At 46.5% G+C, this 18,491-nt stretch overlaps 1 long non-coding RNA gene across 3 annotated transcripts in view; it reads left to right on the forward strand.

The window, feature by feature from the left end:
- The window catches only part of LOC145723547 (uncharacterized), a 127,877-nt gene that overhangs the window by 63,911 nt on the left and 45,475 nt on the right, over positions 1 to 18,491 (forward strand). The gene's annotated exons all lie outside the window — the stretch shown is intronic.

The following is an 18,491-nucleotide window of genomic DNA, read 5'->3' on the forward strand; positions in this document are numbered from 1 at the left end:
CCCATTTTAGAAACGAGGAACAGAGACTAAGGAAGGAGGAGTGGCTTGGCCCCAGCTCTGACCATGGGGCTTGTGATTGCTCAGCGTACCAACTGTCACTACACCATATGCTCCTTTAGGGGAAGTCCCACATCTGCCTGGTTCTTTCCCTGTGTCTGCCCAGTGCCCGGCATGTCGCAGCCCCCCAGGGACTGTTGAATGAATGAATCAGTGGTGTGGTCAGGGCGCCAGTTCCTATACTTGGCCTCCCTAGCTCACCAGGCTCCGTTCCAGAGCTCTCTCTGGCTTCTCTTGGGTACCTGTCCTCCCTCCTTGTGTCTCCCAAAGGCAGGGAGAGGATGTGAGGGGAGTCCTGAGAGGAACTACAGCAGGGACACCCTGCAGCTCATCACCTGGGGAGCCCAGAAGGAGGAAGTTGTGACATTCAGAGGAGGCAGAGAGGAAAGTGCAGGGGAGCATTGGAATTTGGTTCGTCTGTTGGAGCCTGTGCGGAGGTGGGGTCAGGTCCACATCCTTGTAGGGAGGCTGCAGTGTCCTCATGGGTTAATGAGGAGACAATTACAGGCAGAACCAGCAGCCTCCACCAGAGGTTTGCCTTAAACACAGAGGGAACTAGTTCTTCCTGTCAACTCCGCTGGTCCAGGACTTGAGGTTGAGATGTGGGATCCTAACCATACTAATGAGGGAGTCCTAAGGATCCAGACAGCGCTTGGGTCTGGTGGGATGCCCAGCAAGAGGCTGGAGGGAGAGAGGGGGCGCAGAAGCAAGCTTGGACGCATCCTGAGTGCCTGGAGCCAGAGAAGGGGTGGGAGCTCTGGGGATACCGTGTCTCAGAAGACACTGGGGAGGAAGATGGTGAGAATAATGCACTGGAAGGGGGGTAAGGCCCCTTAGGAGGCTATGCAGTCCTCCAGGCTCAAAGCTCCTTCCCCACAGGGAAATTTCTATCTCCTTTTGCCAGGGACACTAGTCCCTTGGCTGTTTCTTCCTTGGGTCTTATACTGAAGTGGCTATTTTCTTCTGTTATAGAAGATTCCATTTGCTTCTGCACCAATGAACAGGAGACCTCAGAGGGATGAGCCAGCACTTTGGAGAACTGGCTCCCCACCCCCAACAATGTAGTAAGGTTGCCGCATCCATGCTCTGGCCACACTATGGCTGCCTCCTTCTGTGGGGCTCAAGATAACCTCTCCAAATCATACCTATACCATTTGGTCTGTGAGATCTAAACCCCAGGTTGTTTCCTCCCTAGCTGGGTGACCTTGGGCAAGGTGTTTCAGGGTTCAGTGTTCTTGGTCTTAGGTTACCCATCTGTAAAATGGGTACTACTACTTATAGGGCTGTCATGAGGATTAAATGGACCCATTCATTAGCGAGGGCACCTGGTAAGCATTGGTAAGAGGTAGAATTATCGTTTTTATTATCTTTATCCCTCTTACAGACACTGAGCAGTGTCTTAGCAAGGTCTGTGCAGGGGGTGGGATACAGACCTGCATAAGACAAGGGCCTGCCTTCAAGGAGCTGAGTGCCCAGGGAGACAGATAGTGAGAAGCTGAAGAAGCCCTGCTCTGAGACGCTGCTCATGCCACAGCATATGGATGGACTTCCCCACGGTGGGATAACTTACATGGATGGCCATGGTCTGGGCACTTGGGAGGGAGAAGCACTCCCCCACCTCCTCTGCCCCGCCCCACCCCCGGCCCTGCTGCCTGCTGAATACCTCTCATTTTCCACTTTCTGCTATGTTCTGGAGCCTTAGAGAATCAAACCCAGGACTTCATACTCCAGATTCAGTGCTTCCCCTAAGAAGCCACAAAACAAAGATCTTGTCTCCTGCTTCCTGCTGGTGCCCCTTCCCCATCCCAGAACATCAGAGCAGAAGGAACCCCACACATATCAAGTTGGTTCTCTGTACGCTCTGGATAGTTGAGGAGACTGAGGTCTGGCTAGAAGGGGCTGACATGGGCCCTGCAGGGATGAAGTCAGACCCAGCCAGGACCCAGCTCTCTTGCCTCTCAGACTGGGGCTTCCCCACCTTCTCACAACAACCTCTCCATCACATGCTCCCTCTTTTTGCTGCAGCTGAGGGTGTTGAGAGGCAGAAAGAGTAGGAACCTTATGGACCAGGCCCACTCATTCTCCCCAGGAGCTGTTAGGCCTTACATTCATTGGATTTTTCCTTTTTGTTTCCTAATTTTATCTTTTTTTTTTAAATTAAAGTATCATTAACATTAACATGTTTCAGGTGTACAATATAGTGATTCAGCAATTCTATACCTTACTCAGTGCTCATCATGGTTAAGTGTACTCTTAATCCCCTTCACCTATGTCGCCCTTCCCCCACCCACCTACCCTCTGGCAACCAGTTTGTTCTCTGTATTTGAGTCTGGTTTTTTTGTTTCTTTTTTCTTTGTTTGTTTGGTTTCTTAAGTTCCACATAGGAGTGAAATCATATGGTAGTTGTCTTTCTCTGACTTATCTTGCTTAGCATAATACTCTCCAGTTCCATCTGTGTTGGTGCAAATGGCAGGATTTCATTCTTTTTATGGCTGAATAAATATTATTTCCCAGGTTCTAATATCTTATTTTTAAAAATTCAGTTGATTTTATTATCCATAAACTCACTATTTTCAACTCTTGAGTTCCTTTTAGTATTTGTTTTTAAAAAAATTTTTATCATCTTATTCTCATTCTAATTTTGACTTTTTATAATTCTCTTATCCTGCCTTTATTATCTCTCTATTTATTTTTCCCTCCTCTTGCTCCCTCTTTGTAATCCTCTTTACCTGGGAATGGGCATTTATGCCAGGAAGTAAGACGAGTGGGTGCAAGGGAATCAAAATGAAGAAGGGCCCTGTGCACACCTGGAGATGGTTGGATGCCTCAGTCTCCCCACGGTTTTTGTGGTTGTCAATCTGGCATGCCTGTTTAAAGAAGGGGTGTTGCATCCTCAGTTAACTCAGTGTGGTCACAGGATGGGTTCATTGGAATCAAGTTGCCTCCTGGCCATTCATGTCAATTGAGACTTAAGAAGAGCTGCATCTCTTGGGGCTCCTGGGTGGTGCAGTTGGTTGAGCAACTGGCTCTTGGTTTCAGCTCAGGTTGTGATCTCAGGGTTGTGAGAACAAGCCCCACATCTCAGCATGGCTCTACACTCAACATGCAGTCTGCTTGAGATTCTCTCTCCATCTCCCTCTGCCCCTCCCACTCATGCTCTCTCTCTCTAAAATAAATATGCATAAATAAATACATCTTTTAAAAAATAGAAGAGCTGCATCTCTTAAAAGCTACAGTCTTCACTGTATCAAGTCCAAGAAATTGGAGCAACCATGCCAATAGCATGATGCTCATTGATGGCACCCCCTGATATCAATCAATCTTCCACTTCTTCCCCTTCCCTGAGCTCCATCCAAGCTGCCATCGTCTCTCATCCTAACCACTGCAACAGCCTCTAGACTACTCCATCTAAATTTACACTGTCTCCAACTCCACACAGCAACCACAGCCACTTTTCTTGGAGTAATATCTGACTATGTCATCCTCCTGCTTAAAAGTCTCCCAGGACCTTGACAAAATAGTGTGAGGTTAGGAGAATCAGGACCGTCCTCCCTGGAGAACACAGACCAGTTACTCAGGTGCATGGGCAGGGCTCACATTTAGTGAGCTAGGAACCTCTACCATCCTCAGCAGGACTTTTTGCCCAACAGCCACCACTCATCATCCCCACCACCCACTGGATTGGACCATCCTACTTCCTGTTTTGGTTTCTCCAATTGAGAAAACATGCTAATCCAGGGGTGTGGAGAAAGCAAAGAGCAGACTCTATTTCCAGGAATATGGTAGTTTGGGTCCTTTAGATCAACTCTCAGGGTAGAAACAACTAGATATGCTGAATAAAGTGAAAAAAATACCTTCTTAAAGACATTAAAGAGCTGACAAGATAGTAAGAAGCTACAGGGCCAAAAGCTAATTGAAAGCAGGGGCTCTGAGAATGCTGCCTTGTGTCTTGTGGGCATTTGCCCAACCAGCAAACTTGAGCTTCAGTTTTGACATTGCCAAGGATTTGGGGGAGAGAATATAAAACCCAGGGCTCAGCAAAGATGGAGAGTCTAATAGGATGTCCTCCCTCATAAAGATGGAACTCCAAAGGGAAACCCTCAGTGTATGAACCAGAAGAAAAGCTGCCTGATCCCTCCCACCCCCAGGGACTACGAGAAAAGTTGCCTTGGTTCTGAGGAAGGCGGGGTGGGGAGGAAAGAGCTATTCGTGAAAAGTGGATTTGTAGCCCAAATCCACAGCACCTGAAAAGTCAGAATAACTGTAGCCATGAACTGAATGTAAAGTAGTCTTGGACTGGTAATGCCTTTAAGGTACCTGGCAGAAGTAAACACAGATCTTTTCATCCGAGTTTTCAAAGAATGACCAAAAATAATTTTCCAAGGAAAATGAACAACTCAGACAAAAAATAACCAAGTACACAAGGAAGCAAGGCACTGGAAATGAGAACCCAAAGAAACAGCAGAAACAGATCTGCAAGATTTCAGATACTGGGTTTATCAGATACAGAATATAAAACAATGGTGCTTACTATTTAAAAGGAGTAAAAAAACAAGGATGATAATATCTGCAGGGAACAGGAAAATGTTTAAAAAAGAGGGAGATTTAACAGATTATAAAAAGAAGGAAATATTACATTTAGAAAAGAAAAACTTAATTGAAGTGAACACTCAGTGAATCTGTATAATAGCAGATTAGACACAGCTGAAGAGAGAATCAGAGAAGTGGATGAATGCAGCAAAGAGGAAAAGGAGATGGGGACTATGAAAGAGAAGTTAAGAAATCTGGGAGATAAAATGGTAAGATCTAATCTGCATCAAATCAGATTTCCAGAAGGAGAAGCTTAAGAGAATGGGGCAGAGGCAATAATTTACGAAATAATGGCTAAGAATTTCCAGACCTAAAGAAAGATATTGATCCATCGTTTTGAGACACTTAATGAAAGGTTAAATAAATGAAGTTTAAATAAATAGAATGCACATGTAGATTCCTCAGAATGAAACTGAAGAACACCAAGGACAAGGAAAAGATTTTTAAAGCTGCCAGAGCTTTAAAAATTTTATAATTATGCTTTACACTTTCCCCAAGGAGGAAAACAGGTTACAATCTATTAAAAAGAAAAATGTAGATTAGCATCTGACTTTCAATAGCAACCGTGGGAACCAGGAGATAGTAGACTATTTTAGCACATTGTCGATAAAAAACAACCATCAACTTAGAATTCTGTGGTCAGTAAAAATGTCTTTCAAGAATAAAATAAAATTAAGCCTTTTCAGATAAAAAATAAGAAGAAAAAAATTTGCCATTAGCAGAACCTCATCAAAGGCAATGAATGGCAAGGTTGTACTAAAGGGAGAAAGATAGTTATCCTGGAATGAAGAATAAAATGTATGAACAGATGAAGAGCATAGAAGCCTGTAGCTATATAGGTAGACTAAATAAAATTAACAGCTTTAAGCTATAATAATAGTGTTATTTGGGATTTTTAAAAAGATAGAATTTAACATATGAAAACACCAACATAGAAGTCAGGGGTCAAATGGATTTAAAGTATTCTAACATCTTTATATAGTCCAGGAGGATGTACTGATTAATGTTAGCTATTGATCATTTTTGAATACAGGTTGTTGTAATTTCCAGGTTAACTATTAAAAGAATAAAAACAGAGAATATACCTTTTGGAACTAACTGAAGGAACAATTCCGAATGGTAAAAAAACATTAATACAAAAAAATACAAGAAAGGAGAGTAAAAGAAACACAGTAGAATGGAGCAAATAGAAAGCACAAAGTAATGTAGCAGAAATAAATCCAAGAATGTCAGAAATTACATCAAATGTGAGCAGAACAAATGTTCCAGTTAAAAAACTGAAGATTTCCAGACTGCATTTAAAACTACTAGGAAAATATCTAAAGTGCAAGGATCCATCCAAATGGGTGGAAGAAAACATATCATGCAAATATCAAAAGAAAGCAGGTATAGCTATATTTACGTCAAACAGGATGGTCTCTAAGGCAAAAAGAACTATTAAAGGTAAGAAGTCTTCTGTACAACAAAAAGTGAATAAAATAGTTACATGCAAAAACATGGGTGAAACTCACACCTAATGATGAGCAAAAGAAGACACAAAAGAATCATTACAGTAGGATTCAGTTGACATGCTGTTTAAAAAACAGGAAAAGCAACTACATTGTTTGGTGACTCACAATTGGTAATAAAATTATAAAGAAAGGCAAGAAAATAAAAATCACAGAAGTCAGAATAGTGGTTACATATTGGGAGGAAAGCAGTTGAAATCACAAGGAGCACACAGGAGTTCTGGGATGCTGATGAAGTTCTAGGTCTAGTAATCTGGGTGGTGACTGCTCAGGGGCTCATTTTATAATTATGCTTTACACTGTATATGTAGAATTAAGTATGTTTGCACAATTTGTTTCACAACTGAAAAAAATTGGACACTGAGTTCTAGACCCTTTTCCAGTATGTGGTGTCCATAAATTCTTTGATATTCCTCCCTCCAGGAGATGGAAACTAATTCTCTTCTCCAATTGAATGTGGACTGTACTTAGTGGCTTGTTTCTTACAAATAGAATAAAGTGGAAGTGATGACGTGTGATTTCAGAGACCAGGCCATAAAAGGCCCTATAAATCCCTCATTGTTTTTTCTTTTGGATTGCTCGCTCTGGGGGACACCATGTTGTGAGGACACTCGATCAGCCTATGATGAACTTAGACCTTTAGCCAACAGCTCAGTGAAACAGCTTCCTTGGAAGCAGATCCTCCAGCTCTAGTCAAGACTTAGATGACAGGCAGCTCCTGCCAACATCCTGACTGCAACCTCACAAGAGACCCTGAGCCAGAACTGCCCAGATAAGCTGACCCCAAATTCATGTCACATAGAAACTATGAGTCAATAAATGTTATTTTAAGCTGCTGAATTTGGGGCTAATTTGTTACGCACAAGAGATAACTAATGCACATCACTAATTTGCTGTTGGCCACGCTGCATGTCTTCTCTGGAATCTCTGTTTTCTCAACTGTGTAGCAGAGAACATTGTAAAGGGCAAATACATATCATCTTGCATTAGAAGTGCCAATCAATTAAGGATTCTGAGACTGCACCTAAAATTAAGGGGACAGTGGAGCCATTGGCTGGAAGGCAGCTTATTTACCATGTGTATCTTCCCCACACTAAAGGATCACTAAATCCATGGAGGAGAAATTATCTCAATTCCTCCCACCCCAACTAGATATAATTGTTTTAGAAGCCCAAGCTCCTTACGCAGCAGTGACAGGAGCATCTGGTCTCCCAACAAGGGTACCTTGTCCTCCAAATCCTCATGTGTGAAATCACTCAACTAAGAAGGATTGGCCAGAGCTCTGGAGGTGCACTTGGGTTCAAATTTGTCACCTAAGATCTGTGTGACCATCAGCAACTTACTTCATTTCTAAAAGCCTCAGCTTCCTCACCTGTACGATGGAGATTTCTCTAAGGATTGAATGAAACTCCAACTAATCAATCGGTTCATTGGGAGTCATTGTCCCATACACCACGAGCCCATCCTTGAGCTGGTGGTGTTTTGAAGGATATAGACAAGTATCCCAGTGCCCCTGCCCTCAAGGAACTTGCTGTCCATTTGAGGAGACAGTGGCCACATGCCACTATCAGAGAACCTTTCGAGCGAGTACAAGAACAGTGCCTAATTGGTCTGGAGGGACTGCATATGCTCCAGTGGTTTTCACAGCGTGGTCCCCAGACCAGCAGCATCATCAGTCAACATCCCCTGGGAGCTTGTTAGAAATTGAGACCTATGGAACCAACTGGGACCTGGGAGAAGGTGGTGCCCAGTGACCTGTGTGCTAACAAGCCCTCTCCAGGATTCTGAGCACACTCAGGTTTGAGAACCCCAGCTCTAGGAAATCAGGAGCCAAAGGGACCAGGAGAGGCCTGATGGAGGATCTAGAATTTGAACTGTAAGGAATGACTTGACTTTGAAGAAACAAAAGGAAGGGTGACTGTGGCGTTGGGTATGGGCAACCCCATGAGCAGAGGTGAGGAGACAGGACAACTTGGCCTGTGCTGGGCCCGCTGAGGAAGCCAGCTGCTGGAACAGAATACAGATGTTGGGAAGGATGGAAGCTAGTGCAGAGAGGTAGGGCCTCGAGTGCCAAGAAGGAGGTTGGCCTTGACAGAGCAGGCCATGGGAGCCATTGCAGGTGTTTGAGCAGGAGAGTGATGACAGTCTGGCACCTCTTTCAGAACCACAGGTCGGAGTCCTTCCCTGGGTTTTGCTGGGCTCCTAACGCAGCTGAATGCCTACATGCATCAGCAGCCCCTGAAGCCGAGGAGATCCTGCTAGGAGGTGAGGAGGCTGTAAGGGGAGAAGGCAGGTCTCCCTCCCAGAGAGGACCTCTGAGCCCCAGCCTCACACGGGCCCTGTGCAGGTATTGAATTATGAATGGAGATTGCCCAGAAATAATTACAAACATTATTGCCCACCCCCCACATGTGTGTCCTCTGCAGGGCTGCGGCGATAGATTTTGTTGCTTTAACTCTCCAGGGTAGTTATAAATTAGAGCTCTCACTTTACAGTGGGGTAGGGATCCTGGGGAGAGGGAATCCCGTTTGAAAGCCCGAAAAGGGACAGACCCCTCAACCCGTGCGCATTGGTTACCCTCAACTTTTCCTTCCGTTTGATCTATTCCACCCATCCCTATTAAATAACTAATTATTTAACATCTTTTAAAGCTTTGTTATATATTAGAACAGGCAGGACACAAATGAGTGCTTTTAATAATATAAAAGCCCATTAGCTTCATTTACTGTTAATGTTAAAATAAACATGAGGCAATTTAGATATACTATTCCAATTTCACGGAAACTTTGATGTTTTTCTTCTCTAGTCACATAATTAAGGGAAAAACTACTAATGATATTAAGTTTGTACAGTGTTAATGACAGAAACAGGCACAAGCTGAAATTGCAGCCATTAATATGAAAAAATAAAATATTTAACAGGGGAGATAGATGAGTGCAATTTTAATAAACCAAAATGAAGAAAATTAATTTTAGAAAGTTCCACAGTCTTTCACATGCTACCATTACATAAGCTGTCTAATAGATTATTTTTGTGGTCTGGATTATTTATCGATGGTCCGGAGGAATGCCCTGGTTTTTGCATATTGTTTGGTGGATGATGAAGATTTTGCCTTTATTTGTTTAATTCTTTCCCTTTTCCCTTTACTGTACCACCAGTCCCCAGATGGAATTGGCTTTATTTACAGTGTGTGCTTTGACAGACAGAACATACCAACAGTCTGTAGGTGAGATGGAAGCGGGGGTATGATGTAACCTATCGGCAGATTCTAGCAGTGACCGCCGACTACCAGGGGCCTGAGTGGTTACAGGGGCTGAAATGTTGGCTCACGTGTGACAGCTGGCTCCAGAAGGAGAAACCCCTATGTCTAGGTGGGGACAGCCACTGCTGTCTTTCGCTTTCCTCCCTGGGTCTGGATCTTGCCACTTACAGTGGGTTGAAGAGCATGTCCCCCAAATTCACTGGAAATAGGGTCTTTGTAGATGTACTGAAGGTAAGGCTTGAGATGAGATCATACTGCATAGGGCGGGCCCTACATTGAATGAAAGTGTCCTCATGGAGACAGAAAAGACACACAGAGACACAGAGAGGAGAAGGCCAGAACAAGTCTGAGGGACTGGAGGGATGCTGTCACATGCCGAGAAATGACCGGGGTGAACAGAGCTGAACGAGACAAGGAGGAGGGGATGTGGCCATGCTGTCACCTTGATTTCGGACTTCTGGCCTCTAGAATAAATTTCTGTTGTTGTAAGCCACCAAGCATGTGGTTATTTGTTGCAACAGCCCTAGGATACCCATACAGTGCTGAAGGACCACACCGTGGAAATGAGCATCCCTGACCTGTCTCAGGACGGAATGGGGGGAATGGTCCAAGCTGCCTGGAAGGGAGTGGAGTGTGGAAGCAGAAGCAGAAGGAAGGGCAGTCCAGGCAGATGGGACACGGCCCCTGCAGCAAATGCAGCAAATGCTGTGGAGCCGTGGTAACAGGAAGGCATCAGGGTGGACTGACCCAGAGACATAGGGAGGAGTCCTGGGCCTTGAGGGTGGGCACGAGGCAGTTCACCAAGCCAGTGTCCTAAGCCCCGGGAGGTAAGGCACGGAGGCTGGCTCTACCAGGGAGACACAGGGTGGCACTGGGTGTTGGGGGAGCCAGTCCAAAGCCCATATGTCAGAACAGCAGTGCATGAGCTGCTGACCAGCCAGGACAGCCCCCAGTGTTTACTGTGTGTGAGGCAGGCAGACATCAGTGCTGGACCTTAGCCTCTCATCACCTTCACCAGGATCCAGTGAGAACACTGTTCTTCCTGTTCTTCACACCCCCATTTCATAGATGAGAAGGTGGGGGCTGGAAGAGCCAGAAACTGGCCTGAAATGATGTATTGAGTGAGGAGTGGGGCTTCACCCCCGCCCCCATTTTCCTTCCCATTTCTTTGGCCAGAATTAGATCACATGATCGCTCCCCAGCAACAGTACTGGTGAGGGGAATGGGGTACAGGGATGAGTGTAGACTAAAAAGGCCCCATCTCCCTGGGGCCGAGGCTGCCCTCACTCCCAGGACCAGGCAGAAGGGGATCAGCTGAACAAAACGGGGGCTCTGCAAGCAAGGTGGGAAGAAGGGGAAAGGTCCGATCAGGGGTGAGTGCCCCACTGTCGAGCCGGCCCACCAGCTGGAGATGCCCGCGATTACAATTACAGATCTGGGTGTTCGGTGCTGACTCGGGGAAGGGACAGCAGGGTACTCTGGGGGCCCCGAGTGGGGAGCAGGAGCTCTGGAGGAGCTCAGGGGAAGCCGGTGGGTCTGAACTGAGCCTGAAGGATGAGGCTAGACTTCCCAGACAAAAGATGGCCTGAGCAAAGGCACAGAGAGGTAGTGAGAATAGGCACAACTTGGGAACAAGGTTGTCCAGTGTGATTTTAGCACAGGAACATGGGGGAGTGGCAAGTGACAGGGCCTTCCAGGTTGCAGGAATGGAGCAGGGAAAGCCTGGTCGGATATGTGGAGGCCTGGGGTTTGTGATTACAGTGCCTGCTTCCAGAAGAAGGGCCTGCAGGAGACACCTGCCATGGGGGCAGAGAACTGCAGCTCCCATCTCTGGTCCTAGTGGACCCCTGACCCAGCAATGCGCTCCCTCCCTCCTTTCCTCTTCTCTCCGTACAGCCATTGCTTTTGTTAGTATCACTGAACAGAAACCAAAGGAGTAAAAAAATACAGGCCCAGCCCCAAGGAGCTCACAGCTTAGATTTCATTCTTTCTCTTTTTAAAATTGAAACATAGGTGATTTTTTTTTTTTATCGTGGTAAAATACACACAAAATGGATCATTTTAACCACCCAAGTGTACAGTTCAGGGGCATATAGGCACGTTGTGCAATCATCACCACCATCTATCTCCAGAACTTTTTCATCTTCCCAAACTGAAACTCTGTCCCCATTCAACACTAGCTCCCCGTTCTCCCCGTCTCCCAGCTCCTGATAACCAACATTATTCTGGGTACTTCATGTAAGTGGAATCTTAATTATATTTGTCCTTTTGTGTCCAGCTGATTTGGCTTTAGCATGATGCCTTTGAGGTCCATTGTGTTGTAGCATGGGTCAGAATTTCATTCCTTTTTCAGGCTGAATAATGTTCCGTTGTACGTAGAGACCGCATTCTATTCATCCATCATCCACCGATGGATGTTTGGGTTGTTTCCACCTTATAGCTATCGTGAGCACTGCTAGGAACATGGGTGTACCCATATCCATTTGAGACCCCTCTTTTGCTTCTTTTGTGTATATATACCAGAGGTGGACTTGTTGGATCAAATGGTAATTCTATGTTTAATTTTTTTATTTAAAGGTTTTATTTATTTACTTACTTTAGCGGGGGGGAAGGGGCAGAGGGAGAGGAGAGAGAGAATCTCAAGCAGACTCCCTGCTGAGCCCCGATTGAGGGGCTCGATCCCACGACCCTGAGATCATGACCTGAGCCGCAATCAAGAGTGGGATGCTTGACTGACTGAGCCCCCCAGGCGCCCCCTATGGTTAACTTTTTGAAGAACTGCCATACTGTTTTCCACAGTGCGTGAGGGTTCCAATCTCTCCGCCACCTCTTGTTTTCTAGCTTTTTGATAATAGCCATCCTGATGGGGTGAGGTGGTACAGCTCAGCTTTTGAGCCAAGGCAAACCCCTGTGAAAATTAACCAGCAGAATAAGAACACGGTAGAAAGCTCAACAACCATGAGGGAGAGGGGGGGACCATGCAGATAGTGGAAAAGGGGTGTGTGAGGTGTGAAGGATGCCTCAGATCCAGGAGAAGGTGACATCCCTGGAGGCAGGGATCTTCGGAGGTGAGGGAGTTGGCTTTGGTTGCTGTCTGGGGGAGGGAGGCTGGGGACTGGGGGAGAGGGGGCAGGTCATGGGCCACTGGGGAAGGCCATGAATTCACAGGTGGGGCCTGTCCCAACTGAATAATATTCCCACCTGATGCTCACCCAACTTGTCATCCTCGGCCCCTCCCACCCCTCCTCTTTCTCTTTCTCTTCCAGTTGTATTTCCAGTGCCTAGCCCAGAGTCTGCACATGCCAGGACTTTAATGAGTGTTTTGGGTTTTTTTAAGATTTATTTATTTGAGGGAGAGAGAGAGATTGGGGGGAGGGGCAGAGGGAGAGGGAGAGAGAATCCTCAAGCAGACTCCCCACTGAGTGTGAAGCCCAACACAGGGCTCGATCCCAGGACTCTGAGATCATGACCGAGCCAAAATCAAGAGTCAGCTGCTTAACAGACTGAGCCACCCAGGTGCCCCTTAATGAGTGTTTGTTAAAGGAAGAAGGAGAAGGTGGATAGAAGGATGGATGTTAGCCCCCCTGTGACAGACAAGGAAACTGAAAGGCAGGCTCATTCTATAGAATTGCAGCCCTGGCTGGGTTTTCATGATGCTCAGTGCCCCAAACCATCCCCCTTCCCCCCTCTGCCACTCCCTCCCTGGGCCATGCTACTGGTTGTAGCTCCTTAAAAGAAACTCTCCATGCAGAGAGCACACTATGATTTTCCCCATGCCCAAACCTTATAGGAAATAATTACAGGAATTAATTAATTAACCGCAGGAAATAATTGAGGAAATTACTTTCACCTGCATGTATGTAACTGCTTGTTTGGGGGGCCCTGTGTGCATCTGAGGGTGCGCGAGTGTTAGAGTGAGGCCCTCAGCAGCCCGAATGGTGGGCGCAGAGTCATCTGTCTCCTCCACGCTGCTGTTCATGAATCAAGGTCTTACCTGGAGAGGACTTCACTAGTGTCACCGAGGCAGTTAAGCTGTAATGTGTAACAAGGTGGCCGCTGCACTGTCAACAGTCACCGAGCCTGCTCCGCAAGCCAAAGGGAAATGCATTAACCAACTTAACTGTCCAGAAATCCAGCATAATGAACATCCCAAGGTGTCTTATTACTAGCTGTTGCCTGCCTCTACTTGTTACCATACACGTTTTTCTTAAATTTCTTGAGTGGGCATGTTTCCATAAATGCGGGTCTGGGGAAAAGGACTCAGAGTCTTTCTGTCCGTGAAGGCTCAGAGTCTCAGAGATTTAAACCATCTGCTGTCTTCCAAGACACATTCACCTCTGCTACTGAAGTGTTCTTGGTAAATGGTGTCAGGGAGGCAGGGCAAGGATGACTTTGAGATGTGGCAACATGGGTGAAGAAAAAGGGGGTGACGGGTGTGGTGGCAGAAGGAGTCCAAAGGCAGGTTTCTCATTTCAGGCTATTGCTACCTTGTGGTGTGACCCAGAGAAAGTCACTTCACCCCCTTTGGGTCTCAGTTTCTATAGTGGACTCTATCGGTGCCCCCATGACTGTCCCCCAGAAGTATCCTGTTTGTACTCACTGCCCTTCCCCCACACCAAGATTTCTCCACCTTAACACTATTGGCATTTGGGGCTGGGGAATCCTTTGTGTGGAGGCTGTCCTCTGAACAGGAGGCTATTTACAGCAAGCATCCTTGGCCTCCAGACGCCAGCCATCTTCTCTTACCCCACCCCCCACCCAACACCACAGATGTGCCAACCAAAAATGTCTCCAGACATTGCCAAATGTGCCTGGGGGCAAAATCGCCACATTGAGAACCACCTATCTGTACATACATATAGTTGCTCATTCATTTCTCGTGGAGCAGGTGCTGGCGCTGGAAATGCCAAGTTACCTCTCTTCATGGAGTTCCCAAGTGTAGCAGGGGAAGCAGGCCATGGAGGGATGATAATGGAAGAGCATGGGGTACTCTGGGAACTGAGGAGAGGGGCCTGGAGGAGGATGATCCAAGCTGAGTCCTGGTGAGAGGTACCTGCGTGATGTGCTCTCATCCTAAAGCCTTCCATGATGCCCAACATTGGGTTAACTCTTTTGGTCTGAGGCACTCAAAGCCCCAGGCAGACGTCAAGCATGTGTTCTGGGAGGCAAGGACAACAGGTTTTTGTCAGCCATTAACATCTTGGTCCGGGCTAGTTCAGCAGGATGACCCCTGCCACTTGCTGGCATCCTTCCAGGCTTAGCTGAATGGCTACCTGCTCCATGAACTTCCCTGGAAGGGTTAGCTAAAAGCGCTCCCATCCATCTCACTTCCTAGAGCCTACAGGGAATGGGACTTGTAAGTTAAGGTGAGAGCGGTGGAAAGCGAGACCTTCAGCCTCTCTAGTGCCTGGAAGGGGCAGCCCAGGTAGGGCGGTGCGTTGGGGGTTGAGTCCTAGGCAGCCGGGCACAGGAAGTCTGGCTTTGGGGATCTGGGGCCTGGAGACTAACTAGGAGGAAAAAGGAGAGAACAGTATCTAGCCTAAGCCCCATTTTCCCAACAGTGTTGTCATTTGCTGATCCTGAGGTTACCCATAGGCTTTGAGGGCACACTTGATGCAACTGTCATTCAAAGCGTGGCCCATGGGCCAGAGACATTAGCATCATCTGGGAGCTGGTTAGAAATGCAGAGTTGTGGTCCAGTGCCAGACCTATTTAATCAGAATTGGCACGTTCATAAGATCCCCAAGGACTCATGTATGCTACTAGGTGCCCCTCTCCATGCTAGACATTGGAGAGGATACAAAGTGGGCAGGTGCACCTCTCCAGGGTATTACCTGCTGGAGTCCCATGGCCTCCTCCCCTGGCACCCTACTATCCAATGGTGAAATCCAAACTCCTTTGCCCATCAGTGAAAGCCCTTGGCAATCAAAATCCCACATCCCTGTCCCGACCTGTACCCCTCCAGGTACCCTGGGTCCTTGTCAGACTAAACAATGAGCTGTTTCTTAGCACAGGCCTTGCCTTCCAGACTCCATGGCTTTGTATAAGTAGCCTCTGTGCCTGTTAAGTACTCTCTCGAGTCTGAATCTTGCCGTGCTCACTCAAAGGTCACCTCCTCCTAGAAGCCCATCTTGGCACTGCTGCCAAAGTGAGCGTTATCTCCTGTGACCTCTCCCTGCCCATTGCTGGCCCTCTCTGAGGACCGAGTTCTCTCTCCCCTATCCTTAGCCATGTCCCTAACCCTTTGGGCCTCTGTTGTGACCTCATCTACAGATAAGCCATGTAGGTTCAGAGATGTTAAGCCACGTTTTCAACAGCACACAGATAGTTAGATGCTAAGCTGGGATTCAAACATCCATCTGCTGACTCCAAAGTCCATATTTGTTCACTGTGCCATGAATTGGTCTCAGAAAACCCACGGTTCTCGTTGTGCTGTAACAACCAATGTGAAGTCAAGATTTAGAGGGCTGAAGAGCATTTGGAGGTCACTTGTCCAGCTACTCATTTTTACTGGTGGTAAATTGAGGCCTAAGGAGCAGAGAAATGACTTGCCTGGGGGATGTGGTAGAGCTAGGACCAGACCCTGGGTCTGGGTGACATCAAGGCCCCATTCCTTTCCTCTGTGCCAGACTCAGGGGAGTAAAAACCCATGGGCTTGGGTAATCGGGAAGCCATTCTAGAAGGGAAGAGCCTTACCTGGGTAAGGAGAGGAAGGAACTTAACTGGGCATCTACTTCACACTGGGCAGTAAACTTTTGCCATCTCATTTAATGCTTGCAACAGCCCTTTGGATCATCTGATTTTCCCAAGTTAGGAAAAACTGTGGAAGTCTTTGACAGGAGCAAAAAAAGGTTACCGGGTGTCTTGAATAGTATGCCTTTTTGGGCAATCTGTACATTTTATATTGTCTGAGCTATTTTACAGCTAAGTTGTAGAAAACTGATAATAATGCAAATGATTCTTTGCATTATTTTGGTTATTTATTTGCATAGACATGCAAATAAATTGTGTCTGTTGGAATGCAAATGACTATTGCCCTGAGGATATTGCCCAGTTTTGCACTATTTGTAAATCCATTTCAGATTGTCTGTATGTGTGTTCTTTGGATTCTCCTTAGAACCTGTTTTTAATACCTTATTGGTTCCCTCATTAATTAGTGAGTTAAATAAAATCTTTTTGATATTTGTGCATCCTTATATTTGTAATAAAGTGGTTATTTTACGTTTAGAAAACTGTTCGTTAACATAGAATTCTTAAAAACAAGACAACAGGCCCAAAGTCGAGTCACTGATGCTAAGCTCCTTATAAACAAACCGAGACTTAATTAAAGTTTTGTCTTTCCCAGAAGTGGAATCCTAAACCAGTCAATCAGGAATTACCTGATCAGCATTAGCAGCTAATCTGCCTGATAGATAGACCCCTGCTCCTTTCTGTCTGCTAGATTGGATGCTGCTCGATTCATGAATCATTGAAGAAAGCCAGTGAGATCTTTAAAATCTACTCAGTTGAATTTTGTTTTTTAATAGGACAAAACTGAAAGTTTAAATACCTTGCCCAGGGTCACAGCTTGTTAGAGCAACAGTCCAATTTCAAACATTAGACTCTTTCTGCTATGCACCCCCTACCCAACTTGACACTCTTCCTTCTTTTTTTTTTTTTAAGATTTTATTTATTTATTTGACAGAGAGAGAGAGACACAGCGAGAGAGGAACACAAGCAGGGGGAGTGGGAGAGGGAGAAGCAGGCTTCCCGCGGAGCAGGGAGCCCAATGCGGGGCTCGATCCCAGGACCCTGGGATCATGACCTGAGCCGAAGGCAGACGCTTAACGACTGAGCCACCCAGGCGCCCCGACACTCTTCCTTCTTATAGCTCCTGGCTTATAAGGGGTACAGTACTGTGGCCACGTTAGCTTCTTGGAGCTTCAGTCTCCTTGATTATGGGTTGAGGACGTCAAACTTCCCCCACTTACCTCCGTTAGCCACATCGAGTTGTGTCGTGTCTATGGCCGCGCTGTGGGAAAGATGAAGGCCTATGTGCTAGTAAGTGTATTATGATAAAGGTGGTCCGTGGGGCTGTGGACTTGGGATTGGATCTGAGGGGGAATTCTGCCACTTGGCAGCCCTGTGACCTTTTTCAAATCACTCCATCCTGTCTTCCTGTCTTGGATCCTCAATCCCTGCAGCTGTCGAATGGGCTTGCCCTGGCTCACACACAGAGATACTGTAAGGAGGAAGGGGGAAAAGGGATGAGTGAGTGTATTTGACCATTAGGTGCCATGGAGAGGTTAAGCCCTAGCAGGTTGCGACTGTCCTCACTCCATGATCACATCACCCTTGCAGCAGCTCATATGCCCCATTTATTTATACCCACTCGAAGATTCTGGAGCTCTGTCCAACCTGGATGTTTCTCCAAGATGACTTTGCAGCAGGTATGAGCAGGTGTGGAGTTCCTGCTTGGTGCTGGTATGCAAAGCAGAAGGAAGGTTTGGTCCCCTCCCTCCCCCCTCCGCTGGGAGAGCACATCCAGAACCTCAAGGTCAAAGGCAGGCAGAGAACATCAAGGCCAGACGGCACAGCTGCTAGGTTATCAGAATCACTTGGGGAGCTTTTAAAACTCCGATTTGAGGACCCAGACCCTCTAAATCAGAGTCTGAAAGGGCAAGCCATGGCAATCTTTATTTTTTATTTTTAAAATCTCCCCAGGGGCTCTTGGTGCCCAGCAACCTATTTTGGGAACCCCTCTTCTAAAGTAATCTACTTTCTCTGAACAAGGAGGAGCCCATGACAGAGGGGTTAGGCTGAGTGTCAAGGTCACTAAGGCTGTCCTGTGTCCCCCTTTGGATCCATGGTTCCAAAAGAACCTGTTCTTAAGGGGTTGGCATTTTCTTGGAGTGAAACTGCTTGCAGGAACTGCTGCAGGGGGTAGAGGAATGGGAAAGGAGCTCTTTGCTGCATTCCAGAACAGATCTGGCTGTGAACAAACGAGAAAAAGCTTTAGCATAAGCCCGGCTGAATGGATAATTAAACAGATAGCAAAATGGAATGCAGCTCCACACACCTCCTGGGAGCTGGCT

This window comes from Leptonychotes weddellii, chromosome 9, assembly GCF_054177405.1.
Source record: "Leptonychotes weddellii isolate Sample4059 chromosome 9, ASM5417740v2, whole genome shotgun sequence".
NCBI lineage: Eukaryota > Metazoa > Chordata > Mammalia > Carnivora > Phocidae > Leptonychotes > Leptonychotes weddellii.